Source organism: Loxodonta africana, chromosome 8 (genome assembly GCF_030014295.1).
Source record: "Loxodonta africana isolate mLoxAfr1 chromosome 8, mLoxAfr1.hap2, whole genome shotgun sequence".
Classification (NCBI taxonomy): domain Eukaryota; kingdom Metazoa; phylum Chordata; class Mammalia; order Proboscidea; family Elephantidae; genus Loxodonta; species Loxodonta africana.
The window spans coordinates 127577529-127603983 of NC_087349.1; the positions used below are offsets into that span (position 1 = coordinate 127577529).

The 26455-nt window shown below is 41.0% G+C and overlaps 1 protein-coding gene and 1 pseudogene across 4 annotated transcripts in view; one reads left to right on the top strand and one right to left on the bottom strand.

The window, feature by feature from the left end:
- NRG3 (neuregulin 3) overlaps positions 1–26455 on the bottom strand; it is a 1465063-nt gene that overhangs the window by 384886 nt on the left and 1053722 nt on the right. The gene's annotated exons all lie outside the window — the stretch shown is intronic.
- LOC111752987 (cAMP-regulated phosphoprotein 19-like) lies at positions 2763–3077 on the top strand (annotated as a pseudogene).

Sequence of the window (26455 nt, forward strand, 5' to 3'; positions counted from 1 at the left end):
ACAAATTCAAAATGAATTAAAGACCTAAATGTGCAAACTAAAATCACAAAATTCTTAGAAGAAAAAGCAGGGGCAATACTTTCAGGCCTAACTTTTAACAATGGATTTTCTCATTTAATAACAGAACACTAACAAGAAAAGACAAAATAAATGGGATCTCAAAAAAATTAAAACCTTTTGTTCATCAAAAGGCTTTAACAAAAAAGTGAAAAGCTACCTATTGGGAGAATATCTTTGGAAACCATATATCCAACAAGAATTTAATAACCAAAATATGTATAAAACTTCAACAGCTTAACAACAAAAAGACAAAAAACCCAGTCATAAAATGGGTAAACAACTTGAATAGACAGTTCACCAAAAAGGACATTCAAATTGCCAACAAACACATGAAAAGAAGCTCGGTGTTAACATCTATGAAAAAAAAAAAAAAGAAAACAAATTTTTTTTCTTTTTTTTTTTGAGAGAGGTTTAAATCAAAACCACAGCGAGATACTATTTCACTCCCAGTAGGATGGCTGAGATTTAAAAAAAAAAAATCAGAATATAACAAATGCTAGCGAGAACGTGGGGAAGTGAGAACTCTTACCCGTTGCTGGTGGGAAAGCAAAATGCTACAGTCGTTGTGGGAAACAGTGTGGCAATTCCTTAAAAAACCAAAAATAGAACCACCATATATCCAGCAGTTCCACTCCTAGGTCCTTACCCAAAAGACTTGAAAACAGACTCAAATAGAGACTTGTACACCAACGCTCATTGCTGCACTATTTACAATACCTAAAAGGTGGGAAACAACCTAAATGCTCATCAACAGATGAATAAATAAACAAAACGTAGTGCATACATACAAGGTTGTAGTACTCAGCCAGCAGGAGAAATGAAGTCCTGACACCTGCTACAATATGGATGCAGCTTAGACACTATGCTGCGTGAAATCAGTCAATCACAAAAGGACAAATACTGAATGACCTCACTTACATAAAAAGACCAGAAAAGCAAATGTATAGAGAACAAAGGTTGTTAGTGGTTACCAGCCACAGGAGGAAGGGGAAGTAGGGGAGTTAAGGGTGATAGAAAAATTGCATTGAGGGTAGTATTGCAAAGCTGATTGTTGTAGTTGCTGTCAATAAATTGTACACCTGTAAAAAATTGAATTGGCAAAAGTTGTGCGATAGATATATTTATTACAATGACAGAAAAATTTTTAAAAACTGCAGCTTCTGAAGGTGCTTATGTACAACCAAAAACCTCATGGGATTTGGTTTCTCCGTTTGGAGGTTTAGGATCATGGTTGCATGCACTGTCGCAGGTAATCGGTCTAATAATGCATTTAGTGTTTCTGTTCTACGTCCTAGTTTGTTTTGTAGTCACCTGGGACTTTAAAGCTTGGAAGCAGCCTTCCAAGGCAAAAAAAAATTGGTCTCTATTCACCTGGAACAACAGAGGAAGAAAAAGAGTCAGGAATAGGAGGAGGATGTGAAATGTGTGGCTAATTCCCTCCTTTGGCTTGAAACCAGGAGAACAAGACAGTGCCTGGCTACCACTACTGAACTTTTTGAACAATCTGAACACACAGAAGAGTTCTGATCAAAATGGAGAATATGCAGAACAGAATTTAAAATTCTAATGGACTCCTGACTTCCTGGAGCCATGAAGTTTGGATGGAGCCCTGAAACTATTGCCCTGAAATAATCTTTAAACCTTAAACCAGAAATATCTCCTAAAGTCTTCTTAAAACCAAACAATAGTTTAGCTTAAAGTAGTAAAAAATGTCTGCCTTGATCCTTATGCTCTTTTTAGAAGTATCTATATGAGATTCCGTGGAAAACAAGGCCTGGCGATCTGCTTAGGTTAAAATAAGTACATTAAAACCCTATGGAGTAGTTCTACTTCGGAATCGTCTCAGTAGCAACTGACAACAACAGAAGCTCCACAGAGGCGATACTCAGGGTCAGTGGGAAAAGAAAAGACTTCTTAACAATCAGATGTTAAAATGTTATATATGAAAAAACAAAATATACTAAGAAAAAAAAATTCTATGGGATCAAATTAACAACAGCAACTTGAAAGATTAGATAGGAATCTTTGGGGCAGTATATTTATGTTAATGAAGGGGAAGAACTCAGAGAAGGAGGGTGAGAATGTCTGCACAACTCAAAGAATGCAATCAATGTCACTGAATGGTACATGTAGAAACAGTCGAATTGGTATATATTTTAACGTGTCTATTCTCAACAAGCGTTCATTCCCCTTGCCATAGCAACCCTGTAGGACAAAGTAGAGCTGCCCCCCAGGGTTTCCAAGGAGCAGCTGGTGGATTTGAACTGCCAGTATTTCAGTTAGAAGCCTGAGCTCTTAACCACTGTGACACCACAGCTCCTTCTCAACAACAATAACAACAACAAAAAGTTGCAGTTAAAATCCTGACTTCTGGCAAACCCATGTGTTACAGAGTAGAACGAGCTCCACAGGGTTTTCTTGGTTGGAATCTTTCCAAAAGCAGACCACCAATGATTACTTTCATTGTGCCACTGATTCCAAAATCAATAAGAAATAAAAGAAGCAGAAAAAGAAGCAAAGGATATTAGCAAGCAAATCACAAAAAGATATTGAAATGCCTTTCCATCCCCCCATCCCAAAGAAAACCAAAAAACAAAAATGAAATAAACAAAGGAAAAATAGGAAAGATGTTCTTTAATAACGATAACAACAGGCAGAGCCAGAGAAGTGGAGTTAGAGGGAACACCGCGTCAGGAGAAATCCTGGAGTCGGCCTCCACGGAGGAGCAGAAGAAAATGGAAGATAAAATACAAGCCCAGAGAAAGCTGAAGAAGTAATATTAAAAGAAAGGTATCCTTGCCTGGGACAAAAGCCTGGAGGTTCAGATTTCTTAAGGAAAGAATCGTGGAAAGGGCAAAAATATTTTGATTCTGGAGATTACACCATAGCTAAAGCCAAAATGAAGAGCAAGCAGCGTCCTACTGCAGCCCTTGATAAGGTTGCTGGTGACCACATCCCACTCCACAGGACCTTCTCGATGGAAACCATCCCTTATTGCTAGCAAGCTGACTGGGTGATTAAAAGGGCTGAACTTCATGAATCTTCTAATTCGTACAGAAATCATTCTGCTCCAAGTAATTAGTTATGGTGGTTAAAATATTAAAAGAGAAATCAATGAAATGGCACAGCTCAAAAACAAGGTACACAGCCCTGAAGACCGGAACAAAATAGAAACCCCAAATAATAAGTGGCTCTGAAACCATGGACTCGACAGGCCCGGGATCTAGAGTTGGGCATTGGCTCTTGGATTTCAGCTCCTTCAGGAGAAAAGAGGACTAAAACAGAAGACAGGGCTGGTATGTGGTCTTCCGAGCCGCCCCTCACCCTTGCCACATCTCCAGTGAAAAGAAGTTTAAAAATGGCTGGGGAAAAAGAGAGAGAGAGAAAGGACTGCAGTCACAGCTGTAGAGCAGAACAATGCAACAGAACGTTCTGCCAGATGGAAAAGAGCTGCCCATTAGAGGAGCATTAGCCACGCTTGGCTAGTGTGACTAAGAAACTGCATTGTTACTTTTATTTAATTGATTGTAAGTTAAATTGAAAGAAGCCTTGATTGCACACTGGTTAGATACTCGGCTGCTAACTAAAAGGTTAGTGATTCGAACCCACCAGCCCTCCGTGGAGAAAGATGGGAGAGTCTTCTCCCACAAAGATTACAGCCTTGGAAACCATATGGGGCAGTTCTACTCTGTCCTACATGGTTGCTATGTGTTGGAATTGACTTGTTGGCAACATGTTTAAAGTTAAATTTAAAAAGCCACAAGTGTCTAATGGCTGCCTGATTGGACAACTTGACTCTAATCAACCTAAAAGCCTAGGGATTAGGGAGGAGACAGACAGCCTGTTCCATTGATTAAGGACTCCTGCTGGTTCTGGGACTCGGTGAACTATCCCAGATATCAGCACATTTTAATCCCTAGCTCTGAATTGCACGCTAAGAGGGCCTGAAGTCAACTGCCAACAGCAGTACAGAAAGACAGACGTCAAGGAAAGTAGACAGGGAGAGGAAGAAGGCAGGAAGAGGGAGAAAGAAGGAAACAAAACAAAAAATCCTCCCATCAAAATGAGAGAATTCAAAATTCAAAAACTAATGAAGAAATTAAATCCTATAAAAGACAGACAAGAAAATTCACTCTAGTTAATATTAACTTTATGAAATCATTTGACAAATGTTTTCAAATGTGATTAAAATACTCAATAAGAATTAAAATTAAAAAAATATATAAGATAAAAGCAGCCAACAATTAAACTCTTGTTTTATAAAAATAATCAATTAGAAGGTATAGGAATACGAAAATAAAAATCAGGTAAAGAAAAAGTACAATAGTTGGGATAAGCTCTTGATTAGACACAATTAAAGGACATACTAATTAACTGAGAGATAGACTTGGGAAAACTCACCCAGAATGAAACCCAGAGAGTCAAAGGGAAAAGTCATATAAAAGTGTATTAAAAACTTGTAGGATAGATGGAGATGCTCCAACCTAGGGATGAAAATAATTCCAGACAAATAGAATAGGGGGGATAGCAGAAAGGCAGTTTTTGAAAAAGTTATTCATTGTTGGCTCTTGGCAAATCTCTTGTGATTCATGGCTAACAATTATCCATTTGAAGAAAGATATGAGTTCTCCAGTAAAAAACCACACTAGAATACATATACATACATATAGTTTAAATAAAATAAATAAATCCACAACTAGATCTCTAGATTTATTGCAATTCTGATCCAAAGTTCAATGACATTCTTTAATGAGATGGAGAAACAAATCACCAACTTCATATGGGAGTGAAAGAGGCCCTGGATAAGTACAGCAGTACTGAAAAAGAAGAACAAAGTGGGAGGCCTCACTCTACCTGATTTAAGAACCTATTATACCACCACAGTAGTCAAAACAGCCTGGTGCTGGTACAACAACAGATACACAGACCAATGGAACAGAATTGAGAATCCAGATATAAATCTAACCACATATGAGCAGTTGATATTTGACAAGGCCCCAAATCAGTTACATGGGGAAAAGACACTCTTTTTAACAAATGGTTTTGGCATAACTGGATATCTACCTGCAAAAAAGTGAAACAAGCCTCATACCTCACACTATGCACAAAAATGAACTCACAATGGATCAAAGACCTAAACATAAAATCTAAAACGATAAAGATCATGGAAGAAAAAATAGGGACAATGTTAGGAGCCCTATTACATGGCATAAACAGTATACAAAACATTACTAACAATGCAAAAGAAAAAGTAGATAACTGTGAGCTCCTAAAAATCAAACACCTGTGCTCATCCAAAGACTTCACCAAAAGAGTAAAAAGATTACCTTCAGAGTGGAAAAAAGTTTTTGGTTAGGACATTTCTGATCAGTACCTGATCTCTAAAATCTACGTGGTACTGCAAAAACTCAACTACAAAAAGACAAATAACCCAGTTAAAAAATGGGCAAAAAATATAAACAGACACTTCAATAAAGAAGACATTCAGGTAGCTAACAGACACATGAGGAAATGGTCACGATCATTAGCCGTTAGAGAAATGCAAATCAAAACTACAATGAGATTCTATCTCATTCCAACAAAAAAAAAAAAAAAAAAAAATTTTTTTTTTTTTTAAAAGCTGGCATTAATCCAAAAAACACAAAATAGTAAATGTTGGAGAGGTTATGGAGAGACTGGAACACATATACACTGCTAGTGGGAATATAAAATGCTATAACCACTTTGGAAATCGATTTGGTGCTTCCTTAAAAAAGCTAGAAATAGATCTACCATGTTGTTGTTGTTGTTGTTGTTGTTGTTGTTGTTGTTAGGTGCCATCGAGTCGGTTCGGACTCATAGCGACCCTGTGGACAACAGAACGAAACACTGCCCAGTCCTGTGCCATCTTTACAATCGTTGTTATGCTTGAGCTCATTGTTCCAGCCACTGTGTCAATCTACCTCCTTGAGGCTCTTCCTCTTTTCCGCTGACCCTGTACTTTGCCAAGCATGATGTCCTTCTCCGGGGACTGATCCCTCCTGACAATATGTCCAAAGTATGTAAAATGCAGTCTCGCCATCCTTGCTTCTAAGGAGCATTCTGGTTGTACTTCTTCTAAGACAGATTTGTTCATTTTTTTGGCAGTCCATGGTATATTCAATATTCTTCGCCAACACCACAATTCAAAGGCGTCAACTCTTCTTCGGTCTTCCTTATTCATTGTCCAGCTTTCACATGCATATAATATGATTGAAACTACCATGGCTTGGGTCAGGCGCACCTTAGTCTTCAGGGTGACATCTTTGCTCTTCAACACTTTAAAGAGGTCCTTTGCAGCAGATTTGCCCAATGCAATGCATCTTTTGATTTCTTGACTGCTGCTTTCATGGCTGTTGATTGTGGATCCAAGTAAAATGGAATCCTTGACAACATTAATCTTTTCTCTGTTTATCATGATATTGCTCATCGGTCCAGTTGTGAGGATTTTTGTCTTCTTTATGTTGAGAACTACCATACAATCCATGAATCCTACTCCTTGGAATATATCCTAGAGAAATAAGAGTGTTTACACAAACAGATATATGCACACCCATGTTCATTGCAGCACTGTTTACAATAACAAAAAGTTGGAAGCAACCAAGGTGCCCATCAATGGATGAATGGATAAATAAATTATGGTATACTCACACAATGGAATACTATGCCTCAGTAAAGAACAGTGATGAATCTGTGAAACATTTCATAACATGGAGAAATCTGGAAGGCATTATGCCTAGTGAAATTAGTCAGTTGCAAAAGGACAAATAGTGTATAAGACCACTATTATAAGAACTCAAGAAATAGTTTAAACAGAGAAGAAAATATTCTTTCATGGTTACAAGAGGGAGTAGGTAGGGAGGGAGGGAGAGGGATATTCACTAATTAGATATTAGATAAGAACTACTTTAGGAAAAGGGAAAGATAACATACAATACAGGCGAGGTCAGCACAACTGGACTAAACTAAAAGCAAAGAAGTTTCCTGAATAAACTAAATGCTTCAAAGGCCAGTGTAGCAGGGGCAGAGGTTTGGGGACCACGGTTTCAGGGGACATCTAAGTCAATTGGCATAATAAACCTATTAAGAAAACATTCGGCACCCCACTTTGGAGAGTGGTGTCTTGGGTCTTAAACTCTAGCAAGCAGCCATCTAAGATGCATCAATTGGTCTCAACCCACCTGGAACAAAGGAGAATGAAGAACATCAAGGACACAAGGTAATTATGAGCCCAAGAGGCAGAAAGGGCCACATAAACCAGAGACTACATCACCCTGAGACCAGAAGAACTAGGTGGTGCCTGGCTACAACTGATGACTGCGCTGACAGGGAACAAAACAGAGAACCCCTGAGGGAGCAGGAGAACAGTGGGATGCAGACCCCAAATTCTCATAAAAAGACCAGACTTAATGGTCTGACTGAGACTAGAAGGACCCCAGTGGTCATGACCTCCGGACCTTCTGTTAGCCCAAGACAGGAACCATTCCCAAAGCCAACTCTTCAGACAGGGATTTGACTGGACAATGGGATAGAAAAAGATGCTGATGAAGAATGAGCTTCTTGGATCAAGTAGACACTTGAGACTATGTTTGCATCTCCTATCTGGAGGAGAGATGGGAGGGCAGAAGGGGTCAGAAGCTGACAGAATGGACATGAGCAGAGAGAGTGGAGGGAAGGAGCAGGCTGTCTCATTAGGGGGAGAGCAATTAGGAGTATAAGCAAAGTGTATATAAGTTTTTGTATGAGGGACTGACTTGATTTGTAAACTTTCACTTAAAGCACAATAAAAATTTTTTAAAAAATTGCTGCATTCAGAAGACATAATCAAGAAGGACATGGAAATAATGTATACAGTGTCTTCATATTCCAGAACGCTAACTAGGCAATCATCTTGGGTTTTTTTTCAAATTTTTTATGTTCCCTTGAAGATTTTAGTATGCCCTTTTAAGGATGCTCAACTTCTGTTCTCCTAGCTTCCAGGTGGCACCCACCAGGGGCAGCATTTAACACTGCTACTTAAATTAGCCTTGGTGGTGCAAATGGTTAACACACTGGTCTGTTCACTGAAAGATTGGAGGTTTGAGTCCACCCAGAGGCACCTAAGAAGAAAGGCCTGGTGATCTAGTTCCCCAAAAATTAGCCATTGAAAACCCTATGGAATACTGTTCTACTCTGACACACATGGGGTGTCGACTAGAGGGCAACTGGACTGGCTTACTATTGTCACAAATCCCTGAACTGTGCCAAAATGCAAAGAGTAGAGATCAGTTGCTTAGATTAAGAAAAAAGAGATAAAAAGGGAGTAGGCTGTCCAGGGTATGGGGTAGAGGGCATAGGAGTCAGGTACCAGTTGTCCCTGTGGCTAAGTGTTCAGAGGTAGACCTCCAGGGAGTCCAAAATTCTACATATGAACCTGGACTTCCACATCATTTATCAGGGTAGGAGAAAAGAGTATTTCATTTGATAGTTTTTACTTTGATTAATAACATTTTGGTATTTTAATATATGGTGGGTCTTGGGCCTCTATGGTTGCCCTAGGCTGGTCTGTAAAAAATATTAGGAATGAAATTGGACACAGCCTCCATATAAGTAGGTAGATGATGTCACCTGGAGGTCCATCTCTAGGAAAAGTGAGTGTGAAATTGACAAGTAAAATTGGGACCCCATGATGCAAATGCCAAAGTAAGAAATGGGTCAGCGTGAGAGGGTCATTTGAAAATATTTTTCTTCCTGGGTAGAGCTGCCTTTTCTTTTGTCTGCCTTTCATATGGATGTTAGGGATGCAGGTTGCCTCCAAGTTTGCTTTGTTCTACCTCAGATAACAAATCAATATTATAAGCCCTCCTCAGGAGCATTGGCTAATTTCTTTTGAAAGCAGAGTTCAGGAGGGTGTTAAGCTTGGGAGGCAATACTGATGGGCCCTATAGCTGGAACAGGGAAGGGAATGAATAGGGTAGTTAATGAAGAGCAACAGGCCAGCCAAACTTAAGGCACTTCTTCATCTAATTACCAGTAGGTCTTTAGCTTGTACCAAAATCCCCTGGTTGTCGTTGTTGCTAGTTAGTTGCCATCAAGTTGGCTCTGATCCATGGTGTACAACAGAATGACAAGCTGCCTTGTCCTGCCTGGATCTTCATGGTGGACAGATTTCAGCAAAGCTTCCAGATGAAGAAAGACCAGAAAGAAAGAACTGGTGGCTATCTACTTCCGTAAATGAGCCAGTGAAAACCCTGTGGATTGCAACAGAAAATTGCCCAATGTAATGCTGGAAGATAAGTTCCCTAGGTTGGAATTCTCTGGAGGGCTTGTAAAATCACATATTGTAGGACTACACACCCAGAGAGCCTCTGATCGAGACCCTTGCTACTCAAAGCAAGATTCAAGGACCAGCAGCAGTAGCCTGGCAAGAAATGCAGACTTTTGGTCCCCCCCACCCCAGACCTTTCAACCAGACTCTGCACTTTAAGAGGGTACCCATGTGATTTGTTTGCACGTTAAATTTTAGACACCAAGCCCTGAGAGCCTTTTCCTGTGATGTACGTTTGTCAATCACGAAATTAAATACCACAGAGCCTGCCTTTCTTTTTACTGCAGTACTCTCCTAAATACAAATTATGGTTTCCAACACATTCCTTTCTCCAATAAACCAACTCCATATGCATTGTAAGTTCAGGATTCTCTGTCCAATAATTGGCACCCCTGCTTATTTGTGAGCACTATTATCAATTAAAAAAAGGAAAAAAACTTTGCTATCAAGTAGATTCCAACTCAAAGCAGTATTGTATAGGGCAAAATAGGACTACCCCACAGGGTTTTCAAGGAGCAGCTGGTGGATTTGAACTGCCAACCTTTTGGTTAGCAGCCAAGCTCTTAACCAACTGCATCACCAAGGGTTCCTTTTTTGGACCTCTGATAGAGCAGTACTTAAGCATTCAGCTGCTAACCAAAAGGTCAGCAATTTGAATCCACCAGCTACTTCTCAGAAACCCTATGGGGCAGTTCTGCTCTGTCTTATAGGGTTGCTATGAGTCAGAATCGACTCAATGACAAAGGATTTTTTTTTCATTATCAATTTATTCTTTTTTTTTGTATTATTTCTATCATTCAGTGATTTGGGTGGAATGGGGGCAGGATAGAAAAGTCCTCAATTCGCATTTTTGATGTAATATTCTGAGCACTTCAAACAAGTGTATAATTGAATTATGTATAAAAAATCCCACTGCTATCGAGTCTATTCCAACACATAGTGACCTCTGTAGGACAGAGTAGAATTCTCCCATAGGGTTTCCAAAGAGCAGCTGGTGGATTCGAGCTGCTGAACTTTTGGATAGCACCTGAGCTCTTAGTCAGTGTGGCTGCTGGGATTCCACTGAATTATGTGTAATTGAATTCAATTGAATAGTAGACTTATAAATTGAGTTATGTCTTAAATACAAATATTTTAAAAATATATGGATGAGTGATTATTTAAGAATGAACAAGTTGAAAACACCATTGAGAATAATTATGAAGTAATGTTTGCAAAACCTTGGAAAATGAGAGAGCTGACAATATACTGGAGGTAGACAAATGTTCTTATTTCAGAGAGATGAAAACAAGCTTGTATAAATAAGAAGTGTTATGAAACTAAGAAGATTTAATGCAAAGTTCCTTCATGGGTTGGAATAGCAAGACAAGACAAATTAATACAAGTTTCTTCTGTGGTAGCATCATTAGAATAGCAAACTAGAAGCATGACATAGCTACACTGTTTCTTGATGTTTAACAGAGCATCTGATGTCCTCCTGGGCAAGGTAGAAGAATATGATACAGTCTGCTGGATGTATAGTTGGAGCAGCCATCCACCATGCCTCAAAAGTGCTAACTAATAACAGGTTGGACAGAAGCCTCGAGCAGTGTGCAGTAGGTTCACCCTTGTGCTGTCCTTCCCAACCTGTGTATCAGTGTCTGGGATAAAGGCCTGGATACTTTTTTAAAAATCACATATAATCAGGAAAATTCAATTATGTAAAGGTAGGATGGAGGACTTTTTTTTTTTTTTTTGAGTAGAAGTTTGTATGTAGAAGTCTTGGGTTCATTTAATTGTTGTTGTTGTTGTTAGGTGCCGTTGAGTCAGTTCCGACTCATAGCGACCCTATCCATAACAGAATGAAACACTGCCTGGTCCTGAGCCATCCTTACAATCGTTGTTATGCTTGAGCTCATTGTTCCAGCCACTGTGTCAATCCACCTAGTTGAGGGTCTTCCTCTTTTCCGCTGACCCTGTACTTTGCCAAGCATGATGTCCTTCTCCAGAGACTGATCCACCCTGACAACATGTGCAAACTATGTAAGATGCAGTCTCACCATCCTTGCTTCTAAGGAGCATTCTGGTTGTACTTCTTCCAAGACAGATTTGTTCGTTCTTTTGGCAGTCCATGGTATATTCAATATTCTTCGTCAACGCCACAATTCAAAGGCATCAACCCTTCTTCGGTCTTCCTTATTCATTGTCCAGCTTTCACATGCATATGATGCGATTGAAACTACCATGGCTTGGGTCAGGCGCACCTTAGTCTTCAGGGTGACATCTTTGCTCTTCAACACCTTGAAGAGGTCCTTTGCAGCAGATTTGCCCAATGCAATGCGTCTTTTGATTTCTTGACTGCTGCTTCCATGGCTGTTGATTGTGGATCCAAGTAAAATGAAACCCTTGACAACTTCAGTCTTTTCTACATTTATCATGATGTTGCTCATCGGTCCAGTTGTGAGGATTTTTGTTTTCTTTATGTTGAAGCGCAATGCATACTAAAGGCTGTGGTCTTTGATCTTCATCAGTAAGTGCTTCAAGTATTCTTCACATTCAGCAAGCAAGGTTGTGTCATCTGCATAACGCAGGTTGTTAATGAGTCTTCCTCCAATCCTGATGCCCCATTCTTCTTCATATAGTCGAGCTTCTTGGATTATTTGCTCAGCATACAGATTGAATAGGTATGGTGAAAGAATACAACCCTGACACACACCTTTCCTGACTTTAAACCACTCAATATCCCCTTGTTCTGTCTGAACAGCTGCCTCTTGATCTATGTAAAGGTTCCTCATGAGCACAATTAACTGTTCTGGAATTCCCATTCTTCACTATGTTATCTATAGTTTGTTATGATCCACACAGTTGAATGCCTTTGTATAGTCAATAAAACACAGGTAAACATCCTTCTGGTATTCTCTGCTTTCAGCCAGGATCCACCTGACATCAGCAGTGATATCCCTGGTTCCACGTCCTTTTCTGAAACTGGCCTGAATTTCTGGCAGTTCCCTGTCAATATACTGCTGCAGCCATTTTTGAATGATCTTCAGCAAATTTTTGCTTGCTTGTGATATTAATGATATTGTTCTAAAATTTCCACATTAGGTTGGATCACCTTTCTTGGGAATAGGCATAAATATGGACCTCTTCCAGTCAGTTGGGTTCATTTAATAGCACATAGCATATAAATCCTAGAAGTTTGTGAAAACAATTTAAAAGACAGCTTAGTTGATATTAAGATAAATATGTTTTCTAATTGATGATGGTGGTATGGGTAAGGTCACTGTGGATTGATTAACAAACTATTGGAGGCCAGAACAGAGCTATGATATTCAGACCCCAACCAGAGAAAGACTAATGTGTCTAGTGGTCCTAATCCTCTTATGATGACCTGGCATGATAAACATGTATTTTTCATCGGAACAATTAGGCTTTGTTCAGTGACTGTCCCTGCCTAGAGAGTTGGGCCAATTGCCTCAGCGGTGGAATGTATGAATTTCTTAAGCAATATATTTATATTGTAGCAATTCCCTGGATAGGAAGTTAACAATAAAAAAAAAAATAGAACCTCTAAATGTGCCCATCAATGGAGTCAAATCTGACAAATGACAAAGTGCCTGCCTCATGATAGTTCCTAAATCACTGCTGAGAGACCCTGACAACGCAAACATCGAGGTCAGCTCTGGTGTATTTCTGCAGTAGGTAAAGCGTTGGAATAAACCATCTTTTTCCTTAAGACGGATTGGGGGGACACTAGTTCCTTGAAAGATGTTGGTTAGGGTTATTGAATGTAAATTTGGAAAACTACGGGGTCAAACGAGATGAAACAAGTAGTTTTTTTTGAAAACTGCAGTAGTCTTTAATCTGCTCATGTGTATTATGAATTTCTAAGAAGACATATGTCATATTTCCCCAGGTACATGGCCATGGAATTTCACTTAAAAATACCTTCTGCAAGTAATTATAAAATACACCATAGAAAACACTGAATTAGAAAGCCTCTAGGATTCCTTCCATGCTAAGTTTCTATATACACTGCTGTCTTCCCACTCAGATGCTGATAGATGATAGATAGATAAATGGACAAATAGACAAAAATAGACGAAAGTACCCTCCCGCCAAAGAAAAATCACTATGTCTCAGTGACAGAAACAGTAGAATATTACCGTCTCATCATTTTTTTTTTCATCGTTGTACATATACCCTTGTTTTTAAGTTTATGCATTTACCATGATTTAAGGATTTTGCTACTTTCAAAATGCATTTATAATATACATCTACATGTGATACTAATTTCATGTCTGTTCCTCATTATTTATCCAGAAGTTTCACTCTTGCAAAAGACCCCAGCTCAGTGTGCCTAGGTTGTTAAAAGGATCATGAAGAGATTCATGGGCTATATGGATTTTCAAGCCAGAGATCAGAAAGATGAATGCCTGTGCCAGTGGGAGGCCCAGCTTCAGAAAACCTCTAGCTCTTTATTCCCTGGTGAAACCCTCTGGTCACTTGCTTCTGGGCTCTGCTTCTTCCAGTCCTCTCCATCATGGCCCATCAACATATCAAGTTCTTGTTTCACAGTCACTGAGGAGTCGGAGAGGGGAGCAATATTCCTGAAATAAATTGTTTCACATGCATTGGGTATCACTGCTTTGGTGAGAAGTACTATTTGGAGGTTGTGGAAAATTCCTTGGATATTATGCTGGTCCTCAATTCCAAAATTAGTTGCTCTGGGCTTTAAAATTTTGGAGGTAAAATTTAAAAATAATTCATTTCCAGGGACTTTCAAATGCTCTTTTCCTGACACACTTTCAGTCCATGAATTGTCTGTATCTGATCGATTTTCACAAAGTGAGTGCAGCTGTTAGAGTCAACATGGTGGAGGGGAAGACTGGAATCCACAAGCAATCCCTTCATTATTCATTAACTTTCCCGCGATGAACTACATCACAACCTTGCTATTGTGTTGTGACTCTCTCTTCCATACAGCCCTGCTTCCTATCCTATTGCTTGTTTCCCCCACCGCCTCCCCCCTTCATGCATACTCAGGATCAGCCTAAAAGAGTGACCACAATGTGGACTTGGCCTGCAAGACTGCTTGGCCAAAGGTTCAAAGACTCAAATTCAGATCCTAGCTCTACCACTAATCTAGCTGAGAGACTTTGTCCACGTTCCTGAGCATCGGTTTACTCAGTTACAAATGAGGACGATAACACATTTGTTACTTCTTTTGTACTTAAGAGTTTATTAGGTTAGAATACCACCTGAGAAAAGGTATAAGAAAGTTCCACACCTAGAATACACCCAAAACATGTAAGCTATTGTGAATCTTCATTTGCTTTCTTTCACAGGTTTTCCAACTTAATACACACAAATTGAGGTGAATTGGGTGGAACTGAACATTGTTGTGGGATGATATGTTTGAAAGTGCTTGGAAAAGTATGAAGCACTGTGCAAACATAAACAAATAACCTCAACGCTGATACTGTAACTGTTAGAAGATTGGCTATCTGAAAATGCTGGCTGTACTTCCTTTGTGTGTACAACATGCTTTTGAAAATTTTCCTTCATCCATTTATTATAATGTTGTATATAGCATTATATATATATATATATATATTTTTTTTTATATATATAGCATTACCGTATAGCTGCATAGCATTACCCTATAATGTTGTAGGGTAATGCTATTCAGCTATATGCATCCCCTCCTAATGGAATCAGCTTTGCTCTTCCACGGAGCAGTCTGGGGATGAACTCGGGATGGACTCGGGCTAAGGTACAAGGCCAGGAGGGGCATGACTGGGCCAGCGGCTGAGGAATGCCTTGGCAACAAGAAGGAAAACATCTGGGCCTGGACCTGAAGTCTCTGGGAACACTGACTGCCCAAGGACGTGGGAGAAAATGATGAGCCTTTGCCCTTTTTTTTTTTGTCCCAGCTGGAATGGTATATAAGCTTGGGTCGCTAGAACATGGGACTGGAGCTAGTTGGAGGGGATAAACAGGTCCCTGGCACTGAGAACGCCCTGTAACACCCAGTGCAAAGCAAGAGTTAAAACAGCAGGGAAAAAAGAAAAAAAAAGGAGTAAAAAGCCCTTCAAGAGAGCTTGTGTTGAGTGACCTTAAAGAGATCTCAGAATTCTCTGATAGATGCCCCCGCCAAGAAAACTGAACAGCAACATAGCTGGAGCTACAATGGTAAGGGGAAAACTAAAAAAGGGGAACTCACTTTCAGGTTACCAGGGAACTGGGCTGGAACCAAGTTTGCACCTCGTGTGGTGAAGGCGTGACCCCACAAATGAATGGAGGGTCTGCCAACCTTTCCCTGATCTTCCTTCAGAAATAATTAAGATTGAGGATTGAGCCTAATTTTTCTGTCACCAGCAAGGAGCAAAGGCTTTATGTTACAATTAAAGTCCAGTGAGGTATACTCTAGGTCTGAGGTCACTATCATTGACAGTATTAATGCACACCTTTGTAAACTTTTGCCTCCAAGTCTTGATGCGGATTGCTGCAGTTAGGGCCGTTTTTAGAGGGGCACAAGGACACTGTGACGTGGACTCTAGCTAAAAGCCTGGCCATTCAATCTGGCCACTGACAACTCTCAGACTGACATAAAATGCAAGTCCTTATGGAAATGAGGCATCTGGACAAAAAAAAAAAAAATCAGTTCTGCTCCTGAGAAGCTTTTGTTACTTGTGTGGATAGTCATCAGAAAAGCCCCTAGGCTGAAAGTGGAAAACAGCCAACGAACAGACCGGTCTTAACCAGCTGACTGCAGAGGCTGAAGCATTGCCTGCTCCAGAGTAAAGAGATGTGCAGTCAACCACCTCCTGGATTTAAGAGAGGACCGTCCACGGAGATTCACACACCATCCTAGACTGGGGCTACATGTATGGACTGCCACTGCCATCAGAAGATGCTGGCTAGCACAGGAAAGCTGACCCACCTATGAGACCCTGGCCAAAGCTAAAACCTGTGCAGGGACAGATTCCTGAGCCAACAGGCCAGGGTGTTCTCGGCAGGTGAATTGTATCGGAGCTTTTTATCCTATACAGAGGCTTCCACTGGATCTTGAACGAACTCTTCACAGTCTTTATCACCCCAAGACATAGGGGCAATTAAACACTTCAATGGACAGGTTTAAATGGCTGATGTGAGGGGACAAGACAACCCCAGCCTGGACCATGCATCTCAGACAAGCAGTCTGGGGTCTCAATGCAGCAGTCCCCTGCAAGAGCATTTCTTATTTGTGCTGTATGTTTGATCAAACTGCCTATTCTATAAAATGTGTTTCTTTGGTGTAGAATTGTTCCTGACAAAAGCTTTGGGTTCCACAAAGGCACTGACCAGAGCCCATAAGAGTAGGCCAAACCTAAGGCTCCCCCACCTGCTGAGGGGTGGGATTGTCCCTCATCCCTTGACTAGGGGTGTGGCCAAGGTGCACCACAGGTGTAGGAAGCCCTCCACTGGGTGACAGGGGACCGGAGGCCACACACTGAAATGATCATACACTGGACCCCCACTAACAAGCAACATGTTTTAGCTTTGGTGGACACTGGAGCAGAATGCACCCTGTCGTATGATAACCCTGATTGGTTTAAAGGGCTGCTAATAGCTATTGATGGGTAGGGGGGTAGGCCCATCTTGGTGCACCAAATCAAACTAATGCGAAGATTGGAAGGCTACCCCCAAAAGCCTACCAAGTATACACAGCCCTAATACCGGAATACATTCTGGGCAGAGATGTCTTGTTGGGGCTGGAGCTGCAGACCCCCGGTGAGTTCTACCTGCAAATGAGAGCTATAAAAACTGTAGCACAAGGTAATGCTAAATGGTCCCCTGTGCAGTTGCACTCCCCAGCTCAGGTCAAGGCCCTTAAGCAGTACCACCTCCCTGGTGGGCACCAAGAAATTGCTGAGGCCTTGCAGGAGCTATGCCCAATGGGGATTCTGAGACCAGCCAAGAGCCCCTTCAATAGTCCTGTCTGGCCAATGTGCAAGATGAACAGCTCCTGGAGAATGACAGTAGACTACTGAGAATTGAATAAAGTGACTCTCCCATTGTTTGCAGCTGTACCCAACATTGCACAGATAAATGGGGCAAATGGGGGAGGCACTGGGCGCTTACCACTTTGCGCTCGACTTGGCTAAAGCTTTCTTTGGCATCCCTCTACACTCAGACAGCCAGAACCAGTTTGCCTTCAGTTGGGAGGCAAGGCAGTGGACTTTTACCGTGCTCCCACACTACGGCATGGCTGCCACTGACCTCAAGTAGTAGATTGCCCCTGCTGAGGTGGCCGTATTCCACTATATTGATGATATCATGCTGACCTCTGACTCATTTGCTTCTTTGTAGACTGCAGTTGGTGAGGCAGTCACACACCTCCAGTTGCAGGGGTGGGCAGTGATCGAGGGAAGAATGCGGAGGCCTGGTTTGTTGGTCAAGTACTTGGGTGTTATCTGCATGGGTAAGACGCAAGTGATGCCTGAAGTGGTGATAGATAAAGTCCAAGCGTACCCATGCCCAGAAACTGTGAAGCAACTACAGGCATTCGACAGGCTCCTAGGGCATTGGTGCACCTTCGTACCCCATTTAGCCCAAACCCTATGGCCCCTATAAGTTAGTAAAAAAAGAAGTGAGACTGAAGATGGTAGAAACAAAAAGATTGGATGAGAAAGTGATACGGGGTGGGCTAGACGGGAAGAGAATGAGTGAGACAGAAAGAGACAGACACACAGAATATGAGGAAAGGAGTAGTGTGGGACTGAGAGACACAGGAAGAGGAGGCCTTCCAGCAGCTAAAGGTCACTGTAAAACAAATACAGGCTTTAGGAGTGTTAATGCAGGGTCAGCCGTGCCAATTGGACATAGCCTGTTACCCTGACGGGTACGGGCAGGGCCTGTGGCAATGGCAAAGCGACGAGAAACGGCCACTGGGATTTTGGTCCCAGTTGTGGCGAGAAGTGGAAGAGAGGTTCAGCATGTTGGAGAAAGTGTCATGTGAAGTGTATAATGCCCTACTGCAAGTGGAACCAAGTCCTTATAAAAAGCCAAGTTCCCTTTCTCGGAGTGTTGGAATGAGACTAATACCTTTTGTCCCCTCAGAGTGATGAATTGGACCTCCAACACAGTGTGCTAGAACCCTGCTAGCTGTTGCCAATAGATGGTTAGGGAAGCAAAAGCAAAGCCTATGGGCATACCCATCGCTCAAGGGGTGGCTCTGGACATGTGGCTTGCATGGGTGGCCCTACAAATGGGTGGAGCACTGCACCTGGGGGCGGCTGTACATAGCTGCTAATATTTACACCACCCTCCCCAGTGTTCCCAGCAACTGGCAAACTGTAACAGCCCAGCACAGATACCAGCACACATCAAGGTGGTTTTGGCTCTTGTCCCTGTTCTTGCCCCAGACCACCACTATAGATATGGAGTGGCAGGTAGAAGCACTAGCCAGAAACACCACAGCTGCATTTAACAAAACCAGGTGGGCTAATGCCCTTCAAAATGTGGAGACAACAAATACAGAAGGTCGTCCTTCAGAGTAGGATGGCCCTTGACATCCTGACCGCCACGCACGGTGGCACATGTACTATGATAAAACCTGAATGTTGCGTGTATAGCCCTGATGCCTCTAAAAATGTGTCTTTGGCTGTGCAGGACTTGCAGCAACACATCACTGTTATCAAACATGACACTGCTGACCCTGTCTTCAGCTGGTTGCAATTCCTCCTGTCCGCCTGGCAGACAGGCTTCTGGATGATATTGGGGCTCCTATTGCTATATATTTTCCTGGGTTGCTGGTTACGCTGAGTATGTGTTTGGTTCTGCAATGCTCCTCTGCATACCAAGTCAGAGGGCTTTTGCTGAAGAGGGGGCGGTAAGATTGTAGGGACATTAGGAGGGTTTGCAGGATTGGATTGTAGGGTAATGCTATTCAGCTATATGCATCCCCTCCTAATGGAATCAGCTTTGCTCTTCCCTGAAGCATGCTGGGGATGAATTTGGGATGGACTCAGGCTCAGGTACAAGGCCGGGAGGGGCATGACCTAGCCAGCGGCCAAGGCTGAGGAATGCCTTGGCAACAAGAAGGAAAACATCTGGGCCTGGACCTGAAGTCCCTGAGAACACTGACTACCCAAGGACGTGGGAGGAAACAATGAGCCTTGGTCCCAGCTGGAATGCTATATAAGCTTGGGTCCATTGCTGGGTGGTTGCGGAAAATACTCCAGCTGGCCACCACTGGAGAGCAACTGCTTGCCTGTTTCAGTAAGTTTCCCTGAACTCATGAATCTGGAAAAGACTACATGTCAGTTCTTTGGATTATCTGCCAGGACGCACAGTGAGGGTCTTTCCTTGGTAGGGCTGTCCCCCGACAAAGTATTATAATACATTTATTGAAATGTATTAAAAACATTCTGGCTTGATCTTGGGGCTCTACCCATGCATTCCTGAGCTGATACTGATGCTCTTGGTCTTTTTATTTCTTCAGACCTATCAACATGTAGCCAGATTCTTGGGATCCTAGTAGGACTCAACTGAACCACACATCTTTGATGGAGTGGCAGATTTGTGCTGGGAATTCAGGTTAAAGTTTAAGGCAAAGGAAAATTAAAAATCCCAGATAGTCATCTTATAGCATTAAGCATTCCCCATCTGTCAGTTTGTCCTACTGTGGAGGTTCGCATGTTTCTGTGATGCCGGAAGATAAGCCACTGGTATTGCAAACACCAGCAGGGCCACCCATGGTGGACAGATTTCAGTGGAGTATCCAGACTAAAACAGTCTAGTAAGAAAGGTTTGGTGATCAACTCCTGAAAAATAGCCAGTGAAAATTCTATAGATCACAACAGAATAGTGTCCATTACAGTGCAAGAAGATGAGTCCCCTAGGTTGGGAGGCACTCAAAGTACAAAGTGGCTGCAGCAATGGACTAGAACATGCCACTAACCATGAGGATAACATGCTACTGAGAAGCATTTTGTCCTGTTGTACGTAAGTTCACTGAGTCAGAGCTGACTTAACGATAGCTAACAACCACAGCAAACCTTATTAGCTTACAAAAGACCAACTATGCATTCATGAGCATGAGTTCTGTAGATATGTACAGGGAACACATTTAGGAACAGGAATTTTGCAAGTCACCAAGGATCCAAAGTTGTCCTTTAATGACTCATACTAGCCCAACAGACAACAACCCAAACCCATTGCTATCGAGTCAGTTCCAACTCATAGTGGCCCTATAGGAAAGAGTAATATTGCCCCATAGAGTTTCCAGGGAGCAGCGTGTAGATTTGAACTGCCGACCTTTGCGTTAGCAGCTCAGCTCTTAACCACTGTGGTATCACAATTGCTTATTGTGATGATTAAAATCTATCCAACTCTAACAACTGTTATTTCTTTTATATTTAAGAGTTTGTTAAATACTTTTATATGTTATATAGTGTTTAATTGACTCTTTGCAAAATCTCTCATTTTTAAATAGGAAAATTGAGGCTATGAAGGCAAAGTGATCCAAGGCCTCACCATTTTTGAAATAGAATTGCTTCTTCATGAAAATGGTTGTAGATGATGAGTTCCACAGTGTTCAAATCACTGATTCCACAAACATGTTTTCAATCAATTATTCTTAATGGTCCTATCAATTTTTTAATTCATTCTTATGGACTCTCTGTATTTTGCCTAGAGAGTTTAGAACTACCACTCAGGCCACAGTATGTGGACACAAGGAACACAGAAGAAAACTTTGAAACAAAATGAAGTGTTCTGCCTGCATGTGGCTTATAAAGGCACTTTATGACAAAGCAGCTGGTTTATAAAAAAAGAAAGGATTCTCAAGCCCAGCTGAGTTCACTAATTAGATGATCAGAAGATAACTACAGAAGTGATCTGATTATAATACCAACATTTATAAAACGTCATGTCTGCCTCCACTTCCCAACAGGCTCTGTCAAAACCTAGCTGCAGTTATTTTCTTTACTTTGAAGTTCTTTATTCTTGGAATAAAAAACTGTGCCCTCTCTCAACTTCAGACTATCCGAGACAACCTCAGATAGGAAAAAATAGAAATTCTTGGCTCATCAAAGTGATGCATTAATAATCTTGGCAATAGTTCAGTTTAGTATAGTTACTTTCCAAAATTCCACATCAAACTCTTTTCCTATATCTAAGTCTCCTGGAGTGACAAGCTGTGTATGATTTCAAGCTGGTATTCTCAGGCAAAAATTTTCAATGTATTTCTCAGTCTCTGATGTAACCTAGATGAATCGATTTCCAGCATCTGACCTAACTTGAGACTTTGATCAAAATGATTTTTACTTGCCATGTTTGTTCATGTGGGCTGCTGCCAGCTGTACCTCCACTGTCCCTCATGGTACTGAGCCTGTTGCATATCCTCTAGATGTGGGCAGAGCATGCTGGAGTTATCTTGATTCACCTTGCATACCCACCGTTCTCTTATATTGTCCTCTTGTATTTGAGTCCATGCATGGAGAAATACTATGCACTCTTAATGTGTTTATTATAAACCATGCTTTGTAGATCAAATACACACATACACACAAATACATCCATATATGTGTAATTGTTTATAAAGTTGACCAAAGCGTATTTGTATAACATTGTTTATTGGGGGTGAGTAATACAAGGACACTGCCAGCTTGCTGGCACCATGGAGACTGAGGAGGAGGTACATATAAATCATTAAATACAGAAGGATGAAGTAAGTCAACATAGAAACTCCCTTTACTTCAGGGAGTGGGACACCAAGGAGGAAGCTCCAGCCCAGTCTTAATAGCATTAATGTCTTAATGCTAGACAAGGAAGCAGGAACATAGCTGCCATTTGGGGCAAAAGTGGGGCTGGAAGATAACCTCTGGATGTAGCTAGATTGAGAAGAAACTAATCTGAGCAAGAGAATACACCTAGTTGTTTTAATTAAAATTTGATTTCTCGATTGTGCCTTTCTTCTATTCTTTTTGCCTCCCTTCCTCCGTCTCTCCCTTCCTTGTTTCTATAAACATGCATTAGGTGAGTACATAATAGGGACTTGCCCTGGCTTGGCCATCAATCATTTTATGGTCAATACAAGTTTATCCTAATGCCAGTTCAGAATCTTAGGATGAAGTTCTTTCTATTGGCCATGTGTTTCATACACCAAGAAGACAATCATACCTCAGGAAACTTTTATTTGACATGGAAAAATCTATGTTGTCCCAATAAGACAAGATGTTACAAAGGTTGTATGGTAAAAACTTCTTGTGAGTCAGCTACAACAGACTAACATTTGCTTTTTTTTTTTTTTAATTTACATGTTATGCATTGCAACTTATATGTAATGAAAACAGCACAGGTCTTTGAGTCAAATGGGTTTGGATGTTATGCATCTTGTATTCTTATTCTGAAATCTGGAGCACGTCACTGAACACTACTATTAGCAGCAAATAGACAACACATGGAATACTTTATACGGACTAGTACCTTTTTTTTTTTAGTACCTTATTTGCATTCTCATTTTTTCCTCAAAACTGTGCTTTAAGTTAGATGTTAATATTATCCCCATTTTACAGATGTAGGCACCAAGACTCCAACAGGTTTAGTACCTTTCTTAGGGAGCAGAACAAAGTGGAGCTATGATCAAACTTGTGTCTCTCTGATGCCCTAACCCATTACTTGACCAGTACACTATGTCTCCATAAAATAATTTAGATAATAGGGCTTATGTAGATAAGTAAACCTATTCTTTCCTCCCACATTTTTGCACTTTAAAGATATCTTTTGAAACTATGAGTTATGTTCTTCTCATGACATTAGATAAATGTTCTGAGATATTTTTATCATATGTTAATGCATAAATTTTTCCCCCAAGAGATTCCTGTTATCCAATGTAACCGACTTCTTTCTTTAAGCACCCCTCCTCTCACTAACCATTTTCACATTAACTTTTTACCTTATGATCAAGCCAGCAATTCGTATCAGTGGAGCTGACTTTAACCTAGTATCATACAAATGGAGCATAAAACAACACTGCCAATGTTTAAAAAAAAAAATCAGATGGGCCATGAATCAAAATACTTTTGGAGTTCTCTAAAATTACTTGCTTCACTAAAAGTAGGAAATTATTTGAATGTATTAAAAAGAAAGAAAGAAAAAGGCAACAGAACGACAGTCTATATGGCTGAAAAATTGGTTCAGAGGTGTTTTCATTGCCAGCCTTCCACCTTCTCATAAGGCAGGGCAGACATACTTCACCTACAATCCACACAGAGCAGAGCTGTCACAGCCTCACAAGATTGCACATGGATCCACAAGGGCATACACCAGTGGTTGCCTGGAACTCAGGCTCATTAATAACTTTCGGAAATCAAGTTTGATGGCCTCTGGTTCTCCTCCTCCCTCCTCAACCACCAAGGGTTCCCTTTATTCTGCTCCCTGCTTCTTCCCACATATTATGCTGCTAAACCAATTTAAAATAAATAAAACCCATTGCCATCCAGTCAATTCCCATTGACTCATTAAAATTGTGTTGAAGATGAGAATATCATTCCAGCTGGTGTTGGGATGTCTGTGAGTCCTGTAGTCTGTTGGAAAGATGACATTTTAATCATCCACTGTTTTAATATTTTGGGCAATCTGTTAACATAAAATTGGGTGTGGTGTTTGTTTACACTGGTAGTGGGGAATGAACCTGCATGGTCCTGTCCTCTGCAAAGGGGGAGACAGACAGAAACAGTGAATGAACTTATTTGGGGTCACAACAGGATGGTCAGCTGCTGGGGTTTTCTGAATAAGACCAGGCCACCTTGGAGACACAACCCCTCTATAATTTTTATAAGGCCCTTCTTCAATTTGACAGCCTTTCCTATTCCACATTTCTTCAACAGTCTTTAGCTTCATTTCCTGGACGCCCCTAACACATTCTCCAACCTCAAAATCAAATAATTTTAATGTCAGTGCTGTCACTGTGTACCAATGGAAGTCAATGAAAGATAATGTGGCCCATTATAAACAGTTGTGTTTACCGGATGTTCTTAAAATTGAGATTGATTTATATGTGACTCCCAATATAGAATAGTTTCTGTTTTCTTATTGATTCCACATTTACTGAGCATTTATTATGTATTAGCACCAAATGGTTAGGCCATAATCCCGAGAAAGTATCAGCCTGGAAAAAGGGGATCCAACAAGCAGAACGAGTTACTTGCCAGAAGCGCAGAAGTTAAGAAAGGGGTATAGTGGAGGGGGATTCATCATAGATTAAATCACTGTTAAGTAATTTATTTAATTTGCAATATGACAGCAGTCAAACTGGACAAAGTATGTGTCATCAATTGTCATTGAAAATGGTAAAATTTATTAAGACACAGATGACTGTTATGGATTGACTTTTGTCACCCAAGATACCTGTTGAAATCCTAACCCCTCAAGTGCTCCTTAGAAACTCTACGGGGCAGTTCTACTCTGTCCTATAGGGTCTCTATGAGTCAGAATCAACTCGAGGGCAATGGGTTTTGGATACCTGTAAATACAACTTTGTTTGAAGATAGTTTTTTTTGTTATGTTAATGAAGTCATACCAGAGTATGGTGGGTCCTGAACCTAATCACAACTAAGTTACAGTAAGGGCGGGTTAGACACAGAGACACACTTAGGGGAAGAGGAAGACAGACACTGGAGACAGATCCATCTGTCTTACAAACACTAAGGATTGCTCACAGCTACTTAAAAAAAAAAGTTGCCATACAGTTCATTTGGACTTATGGCAACCTTATGTGTTCTGCCAATCTTTTGGTCAGTAGCTGAGTGCTTAATTGTTTGTGCCACCCAGGGACCCCTTCCAGCAGCAACTAGAAGATGAAGTAGATTGGAAGGACATCTCCTTAGAGCCACACCCTGAATGTGTACTTCTAGCATCCTGAATTGTGAAAAAACGGATTTCTGTTTTTTAAAGCCACCCACTGTGGTATTTCTGTTACAGCAGCACCTGTAGACTAAGACACCAGGTCTCTGCTGGCAAGCCTTCCCGTACCCAGGCAACGTTCAGGGTGTTCCCCTGGACACTGGCCTTTTGCTCTGTTCTGGGGCTGTTTTTCCCCACTTGACAGAGCCCTCTGAAGACAGGCATCGGTCTGGCCCTTTCCTCATTGCCAGTATCCCGCATCATGCCTGGCACCAGGGAAGGCTCAGGAAATGTCCTTCAAATATGAGAAAAAAGTATTGTTTTATACTAAGTGTGCCTAGGTCTAGGTCATACAGAAGCAGGAAAAGAGGAAATTACTTTTTTTCCCCCCTAACAACCTTTCCCTGCTCTGTTCATCCCTTCCAGCTTTGCTTGCCACCCTCATCCTGTTTCCTGATTCACCTAAAATTATCTCCTTTTAGCCACTTTTTGTCAAAGGCTCCCCTCTGCATAATGGTGACGCTTTTGCCACTGTGATGGTCTCTGGGGAAAATACTTCGTATGTAGTCGGATTACTTACTGCCTAGTCTTACTTCTTGGGAACTCTAGCCTTGCTTAAAATAATAATAATAATAAAATTGCACTGAAACTCATAAAAGATGTGTTGACTATGGATGTGTCTTTTTTAGGCAGGAGAAGCGATTCCCCCTCTAGCCTCAGAGTGTGCTCTTGGGAGAAGAGAAGTGAGGACTGTGGTGTCAGCATAAGAGGCAGAAGCTCATGACGTGATGCAAACAGACACCTGTCAAGGTGATTTAGCGCATTCTTTCTCATCATGGGCCACAAAGGGAGGTGCTGACTCAAAAACGCGCTGGAGGAAGCTTGCAGGTAAAGGCTTTAAGCGAATCTTTTTATTCCCCCCAATTTTGAATGTGCAGCACTTCAAAATGGCACAAGTGGTGTTGTTTCTGGGACAAAATACAACAGCAGCCACGTGGTTCAGTGATGGTCAGAAAACATCTGCTTTGGGAAACTTGTCAAAGAAAAAGGAAAAAAATGAAGGACAATAGGAAGAAAAACCTATTTCCCAGAAATAATTACTAATTAAAACTTAAAGAAATGTGTGTCTAACCTTTTATATAGTCACAGGATTTTAAAATATATGTATATCTGTATATATATATTAAGAGACACACA